At 44.0% G+C, this 8,294-nt stretch overlaps 1 non-coding gene across 1 annotated transcript in view; it reads left to right on the top strand.

Annotated features, from left to right (window-relative positions):
- Positions 1-8,221: 8,221 nt before the first annotated feature.
- LOC122063999 overlaps positions 8,222-8,294 on the top strand; it is a 156-nt gene continuing 83 nt past the window's right edge. The window contains exon 1 of the ribosomal RNA XR_006135541.1: positions 8,222-8,294. This exon is cut by the window's right edge and continues 83 nt beyond it. This is a non-coding gene — a ribosomal RNA (5.8S ribosomal RNA).

Genomic DNA, 8,294 nt, shown 5'->3' with positions numbered 1-8,294 from the left:
TGGCACAAGTGTTTTGATTCCCACATGATGAAGATTGGCTACACAGGAAGTGAGTATGATGATAGTTGTGTTTATTATAAAGCGTCAAGTGATAATTCCATTATTTTGTTGATGCTTTATGTTGATGACATGTTCATTGTTGCAAAGAACAAACATGATATAGTCTCTTTGAAGTCTTTGTTGAGTGCTGAATTTGAGATAAAGGATCTTAGTACTGCTAAGAAGATCCTTGGCATAAAAATCCTTATTGATAGAAATGTAGGTAAACTTTGGGTAATTCAAAAGAGGTCTATTGAAAAGGTGCTAGAGCGTTTCAACATGGAAAAAGGCTAAGCCGACTAGTACTCCGTTAGCTAGCCACTTCAAGTTATCTGAAAGGGAATGGCCTACAACACATGAGGAGGTGGAGCAGATGTCTTAGGTTCCCTATGTTAGCACAATTGGGAGTCTTATATATGCTATGGTTTATAGCAGGCCGGATTTGTCTCATGTAGTTAGTGTTGTTATCAGATACATGAGTAATCCAGGGAAGAAGCATTGGAATGCAATTAAGTGGGTCTTCAAATATTTGAGCAAGACTAAAGATATTGGTGTTACGTTCAGTGGTAAAGCAAGTTCCATAGAATTGGCAGGTTATATTGATTCTGACTATGCTGGTGATTTAGAAAAGAGGAGGTCTACTACAGGGTATGTATTTACATTGGTTTATGGACCTATATCATGGAGGACGATGCTTTAGTCTACAGTTGCATTGTCCACTATAGAGTACATGGTGGCAGTTAAGGCATCCAAGGAAGGATTTTGGTTGGCTGGATTAGTTTGTGAGTTAGGGTTAGAGCAAGGAGGTACAATGTTATATTGTGACAGTCAAAATGCCATACATCTTGCAAAGAATCAGGTGTTTTATGCAAGGACAAAACATACTGATGTGAGATTTCACAAGATCGGGGAGCTCGTGTCAAAAGGCAGTATTCACTTGAGAAAAGTTCATACAAATCTCAATCCTATAGATATGTTTACCAACCAGTTACTACAGAGAAGTTCGAGTCCTATTTGGACTTATTTAATATTACTCATTGTTGAAGATGAGAGACACACCAAACGGGTGCAGATTTGTACCTCTGATGAGGTACAAGGATGAAGATGTCTATAGGTTATTTTTACAGGAGGCTCGAAAGAATTCAAGCCAAGGTGGAGATTGTTGGTGTACGATGTCTTGTATTCCATCACAGTTTAATCCAGGGAGTACTGGTGCAGCGCCTCGACAGGTAGGATAGCGGTCCCATTAGCCAATTAGCAGGTCATGGGGATTATAAGGGGCAAAAGGCCCCCTGCATAGCGAGGGTGTAGGGGGCTGCTCGAATTTTTTATTTGAGGGCAGTTGTGCACTTTCTAGATTAGGGGTTTTTGCTATATATTTGTAACGAGGGTTTCTTTCTCTATAATGCAAGAAATACTGAGAGGTGTGAGGATGAGCACTATAACCCTATTCTCCATTGATAGTGAAATAGGATCTCATCTCACCGAGGACATAGGCAATCTTGCCAAACCTTGTAAACTTGTGTGTATTGTTTGTTCTTGTTTTCCCATTGTCTTCTGCATCATTTTAGGTTGCGTTTCTGCACAGGTGCCCATGAAATTATGTGTGATTGTGGTTCTATGGATGAAATTCACAGTTGTAACTATGATATTGATGTCCAGGGGCACAGTGTGGCTGAGGTGCATTTCTAGTATCGTGGGCCAAGAGGTCAGTAGCATAGTTATGACTATGGCTTTGATGGTCGAGTTATGTTTTCGGTACCGTGGGACTAGAGGTCAGAGGATTTTTGTTCTGTGACGGGTGGTAATAATTGTAACATCGATGGTTTGAGGCATGGTATGGCCAACTGTGGGCTTAGAGGTCAGTATTACAGTGACAACCACTATTATATGATTGGATACATATCAATTGCATGGTTAGGATTCACAGAACCTGGTGCTACTCCCCTTGCCAGTAGGGGTTAGGTGCTGGCTGATCCCAGGGGTGGTGATGCAGTACAGGTGACCAATTGGTTTTTTGGGACCATGGCTACATATGCTACAACATGGGTGACCGATGGGTTTTTTAGGACCGAGGTTATAGGACTAAGGTTACCCATCAGGGGTTTACGGGATGACAGATGGGTTTTCTGGGACCTGTAGGCTCCTAACCCACAATCTAGTTTGTATCGCTGGGTGATCGATGGGTTTTCCGGGACTAGGGATACAAGCTATGTTGCTGTAGCACCGATACCTTGGACTTAGTAATTGTTGCTACGTAATGTATAATAAAACTGGATCATGAACATCATATGATATGTCGAGCATGCATTGCATCATTTGTTCTAGTTTGCTTGAGTATGCATGGCATTCTTTATTTGCTTGTACTTGGATTATTTGTTTGCTTATGCTTGCATTATTTGTTTGCGTGTGCTTGCCTACCCCACCTCTCATTCAGCATACCCATGCTCACCCCACATTTACCTTTCCAGATGCCGAGGCTACATCCTTTGTGGCATACTATTTTAGATGATAGGAACTGGTGCTAAGGTCGGGCTAGACTTAGCAACGGTTTTGAAGATTATGTCAGCGAGATGTTGGGATTTGATGGGATTCACTATTATTCAGTTCTTCCTTCTGGATGTATACATATTTATGGATGTGTAGTAAGTAGTATTGTAGCCTGTGGTTGTTTTCAGACATGTAATTTGTATAACATAATTTTTCACTTTAGTACATCACCAGTGATTTATATGATTTTATTAGTATACTCTGATTTTAGTTGTGGTCTTGATGGCATTTGTGAAATTAAGATACTGCATCTTAGATCCTGAATTTTTCATAGTTTTTTGAATTTAATATATTTTTAATATTAAAAAATTAATAAAAAAATAAATATTTATCAGAAAACTATGATTTTTATATGAAAATAATCTTTGGATTTTGCTCTAATTTCCTACCAAGTTTCATTCGATTTGGATATTTGTTGCTCAAAAATTAGTCTGGTATGATTTGGGGGGGGGTCATATCTCCTTCTGGAAAAGGGCAAAGAACATAAGAGCTACCTTAAGGGAGGGGGGTGCCACTCTCCCCGCGAGGTTTTGGAGGGGCTACATAGTAGGGCACCAGACTATAAGCGGGCCTGGTAGGCAAACCCAAAAGACCCATGGCATGGGAAAAAAAGTGAAATGGCACGTCGATTTCAATGAGTTGGCCCTTGGTCTACACTGAGGCCTGCCACAGCGTGTGGCTGGGCGTGCATGGCTGCCTGCCATGCATTGCCATGACCCCACAGCTGCTGTCACATATGCCAATCATGGCACAACATGCCCAACGAAGGCGCATGTCCATGCCAATGGTCAGCCTTTCTACCGCACAACATTGCCTACCACCATGGGCTACTGGGCGCACATGGCTGCCTACCATGCACTGCCACAACCCCACTTCTGCTACCACATGTGCTCGTCGATGCACAACATGCCCAATGAAGGCATGGAGTGTGAAAACAGGTACATGGCGCATCCGTCCCTATGGTTAGTCCCTCTATCGCACACTGTTGCCTACCATTGTGTGCTGCTGGGCGTGTATGGCTACTTTCCTTGCACTGCCATGCCCCCACATCTACTGCCAAATGCAACCATCGCCGCATAGCATGCCCAAGAGAGGCATGGCATGTGCAAAACACCAGCATGGCACGTCGATTTTGAAGATTTGGCCCTTGGTGTGCATTGTGGCCTGCCATGGCATCCTGCTTAGCCCGTATGGTTGTCTACCATATACTACGATGCCTCAACAGCTGCTACCACCTGTGCTCGTAGCTACACAGAAAGCCCAACAAAGGCTTGGCATGTATGGGAAAACAAGTACATGGCACATCTGTCCAGATGGTTAGCCCCTTTGACGCACACCATTGCCTACATGGCTCCCTGCCTTCCACTGCCATGCCCCCATAGTTGCTACCATATGTGCCCGTAGCCGCACAACATTTCCAAGAGAGGCATGGCATTTGAAAATAGGTAAATTACCAATGCATCCCGATGTTCAGCCCCTCTGCCACACATCGCTGCCTGCCACCGTGTGCTACTGGGTGCACAAGGGTGCTTGCCTAATGTTGCCATACCCCCACAACTGCTGCCACATGCGCCCGTAGCCGTATATCATGCCCAAGATAGGCCTGGCATATGAAAATCACCAACAAGGCACGTAAGGCACGTTAGTTCCAATGACTATGCCTTTGATGTGCGCTGTGGCCTGCCATGGCATGCTGATGGGTGTGCATGATTTCCTGCAATGTGGTGTTGGGTGTGCATGGCTGGCAGCAAAGTGTTGCCAAGCTTGCATAGCTACTGCCACATATTCCAATAGCCCCACAGCATACCCAAGAGTTGCATGGCATGTGAGGAACAACTATATGGCATAATGGTCCGAATGATTACCCCATGTTTTGCACCTTGGCCAGCCAATGCGTGCTGGTGGGTGTGCATGGCTACCTGTACTGTACACCTACACCCTCATCGTAGCCTATTGCCACTTTTGCTAGTTTTTGTACAGCATGCCCAAGAGAGTCAAGGCATGTGAAAAACAAGAAAATGATGCATTGTCCCCATTGATTAATCCCATACCATGGCAGTTTGATGTGCTTGGCTTCCTTCCATGTGCAGTAGTGCTAGAGCCACTTTTTATGATCATGGGTTTCTTACTTGCAAGGGTTTTTTCATGCTCGGTTTTGTGGCCTATGCTATTTGGAGAAGTGCGGTTCTAAGTCGCGCCTAGGTGCGGAGGTGTTTGCATGCCTTCTGCCGCAAGTGTTATAATACGACATTAACGTGGGTCTTTGGAGAACATAGGTTGCAAGTTTGCTGGTGGAGATAGATCATGAGTCCCTCCCCCCTCCTTGCTTTTTAAAAAAAATTCCATTCTCATGGGTATGTTGCTTGCAAGAGTTCGCTCATCCTCATTTTTATGGCCTATGCTATTTGGAGGAATGCATTTCTATGTAGTGCCTAGGTGCAGAGGTGTTTGCATGCCTCTTGCCGCAAGTGTTATAATGCGGCATTAACGTGGGTCTCTGGAGAACATAGGTTTGCAAGCTTGCAGGTGGAGATAGATCATGAGTCCTTCCCCCTCCCCCCCTTTGTTTTTAAAAAGAAAATTGCATTCTCGTGGGTTTGTTGCTTGTAAAAGTTTTCTCATGCTCAGTTTTGTGGCCTTATGGTATTTGGAGAAATGAGTTTCTAAGTCGTGCCTAGGTGCGGAGGTGTTTGTATGCCTCTTGCCGCAAGTGTTATAATACGACATTAACGTGGGTCTCTGATGAACATAGGTTGCAAGCTTGGAAGTGGAGACAAATCACATGTCCCTTCCCCCCTCCCCTTGTTTTTTAAAAAAATTTCCATTATCATGGGTTTGTTGCTTGCAATAGTTTTCTCATACTCGGTCTTGTGGCCTATGCTATTTGGAGAAGTGCGTTTCTAAGTCGCGCCTAGGTGCAGAGGTGTTTGCATGTCTCCTACTGCAAGTGTTATAATACGACATTAACGTGGGTCTCTGGAGAACGTAGGTTGCAAGCTTGTAGGTGGAGATAGATCACAAGTCCCTCGACCTTTGTCGATTGTTGAGATTTTTATGCTTAGCGGGGCTATTGATTTTTCTTCTACCAAATCCTTATTACGTTGTAGTAGGTTTGGTGGTGGATTGTGTCGGTAGTGGACGTAATGCAAATGAGTGGCAATTTTTTTTCTTGTGGTTGTGGGCTCTTTGCTTGTGTATTGAACCGCTATGCACAAATACCTCTATGGGTTGCGATGGGCCAAAAGTGTCTTGGTCAAGAGTATGAAAATGGTTCCTGTATTGCTTACCTAGTTGGATGGAAAGATGCTACCCCTTCACTCTCATTTCATCCCTCTTACCTGCCCTTGTGGTTGGTGTGAGGTGGCTTGGAATACGATGCATATGTCCACTTTCTTTGTGTCAGTGGTGCATGTGCACTGTTTGTGCTCTAGGACGCGAGACATTATATGGGGCAAGTTGGATGTGTGTGTCCTCTTGAATCCTTTGGTTGCGACTCGTTGCACAAGAACGATAGATTGCCATTAATGTATGGAGCAACATCACCCAATGCACAATTGGGGATGTGGTTCATGCAGTGCTTTGGCGTCGAGAAGGAAAGTTACCGGGTTGATCTTGCCAGTAGTCATATGCTTGTCTCAAAGATTAAGCCATGCATGTGTAAGTATGAACTAATTTAGACTATAAAACTGTGAATGGTTCATTAAATCAGTTATAGTTTGTTTGATGATATCTGCTACTCAGATAACCATAGTAATTCTAGAGCTAATACTTACACCGAAACTTGACTTTTGAAAGGGATGCATTTATCAGATAAAAGATCACGCGGGCTCTACCCGTTGCTTTGATGATTCATGATAACTTGGTGGATCACATGGCCTTTGTGCAGGTGATGCATCATTCAAATTTCTGCCCTATCAACTTTCAATTGTAGGATAGTGGCCTACTATGGTGGTGATGGGTGACAAAGAATTAGGGTTTGATTCCAGAGAGGGAGCCTGAGAAATGGCTACCACATCCAAGGAAGGTAGTAGGCGCACAAATTACCCAATCCTGACATGGGGAGGTAGTGACAATAAATAATAATACCGGGCTCTTCGAGTCTGGTAATTGGAACGAGTACAATCTAAATCCCTTAACGAGGATCCATTGGAGGGTAAGTCTTATGCCAGTAGCCACGGTAATTCCAGCTCCAATAGTGTATATTTAAGTTGTTGCAGTTAAATAACTCGTAGTTGGACTTTGAGATGGGTCCATTGGTCCGCCTCAAAGTGTACCAGTCATCTCGTCCCTTCTGTCGGCGATGTGCTTCTGGCCTTAATTGGCCGGGTCGTGCCTCCAACACTGTTACTTTGAAGAAATTGGAGTGCTCAAAGCAAACCTACGCTTTGGATACATTAGCATGGGATAACATCATAGGATTTCGATCCTATTGCGTTGGCCCTTGGGATCGAAGTAATGATTAATAGGAACAATTAGGGGCATTCGTATTTCATAGTCAAAGGTGAAATTTTTGGATTTATGAAAGATGAACCGTTGCGAAAGCATTTTCCAAGGATGTTTTCATTAATCAAGAACGGAAGTTGGGGGCTCGAAGACGATCAGATACCTTCCTAGTCTTAACCATAAACGATGCTGACGAAGGATCGGTGGATGTTGGTTTTAGGACTCCGCCGACACCTTATGAGAAATCAAAGTTTTTGGGTTCCGGGGGGAGTATGGTTGCAAGGCTAAAACTTAAAGGAATTGATGGAAGGGCCCCACCAGGAGTGGAGCCTGCGGCTTAATTTAACTCAACACGGGGAAACTTACTAGGTCCAGACATAGTAAGAATTGACAGACTGAGAGATCTTTTTTGATTCTATGGGTGGTGGTGCATGGTTGTTTTTAGTTGGTGGAGCGATTTGTCTAGTTAATTTTGTTAACGAATGAGACCTCAACCTGCTAACTAGCTATGTGTGGCTAGCTTCTTCGAGGGACTGTGGCTGTTTAACAAAAGTTTGAGGCAATAACAGGTCTGTGATGCCCTTAGATGTTTTGGGCTGCACGCGCGCTACACTGATGTATTCAACGAGTCTATAGCCTTAGCTAACAAGCCCAGGTAATCTTTGAAAATTTTATCGTGATGGGGATAGATCATTGTAATTGTTGGTCTTCAACGAGGAATTCCTAGTAAGCGTGAGTCATCAGCTCGCGTTGACTACGTCCCTACCCTTTGTACACATCGCCTGTCGCTCCTACCGATTGAATGGTCCAGTGAAGTGTTCAGATCATGGCAACGTGGGTGGTTCACTACCATCGATGTCACGAGATGTCCATTGAACCTTATCATTTAGAAGGAGAAGTCGTAACAAGGTTTTCGTAGGTGAACCTGCGGAAGGATCATTGTTGATACCTACCCAGCGAGACCCATAAACATGTTGTATTGCACGATCAAGGTATGGCATGGGAGAGTGAGCTCCTTCCTTTCTGACCCTTGTAAAAGGTCGGCCTGTGATCCTTCATAGCATTCGACCCAAACACAACCAGCCGCGCAGTCTGCGCCAAGGAACTCATAACGGAAAGGATATGACATTATTGCGCCTTTGGTGTTTTGGTGTGGTGTGGTCATCCTAGATCCAAATCTTATCTTAACGACTATCGGTAATGGATATCTTGGCTCTCCAATCGATGAAGAACGTAGCAAAATGTGATACTTGGTGTGAATT

This window comes from Macadamia integrifolia, unplaced genomic scaffold (genome assembly GCF_013358625.1).
Source record: "Macadamia integrifolia cultivar HAES 741 unplaced genomic scaffold, SCU_Mint_v3 scaffold1509, whole genome shotgun sequence".
Lineage (NCBI taxonomy): Eukaryota > Viridiplantae > Streptophyta > Magnoliopsida > Proteales > Proteaceae > Macadamia > Macadamia integrifolia.
The sequence above is the reverse complement of the archived record's forward strand: the minus strand, read 5'-3'. Positions and strand labels throughout refer to the sequence as shown.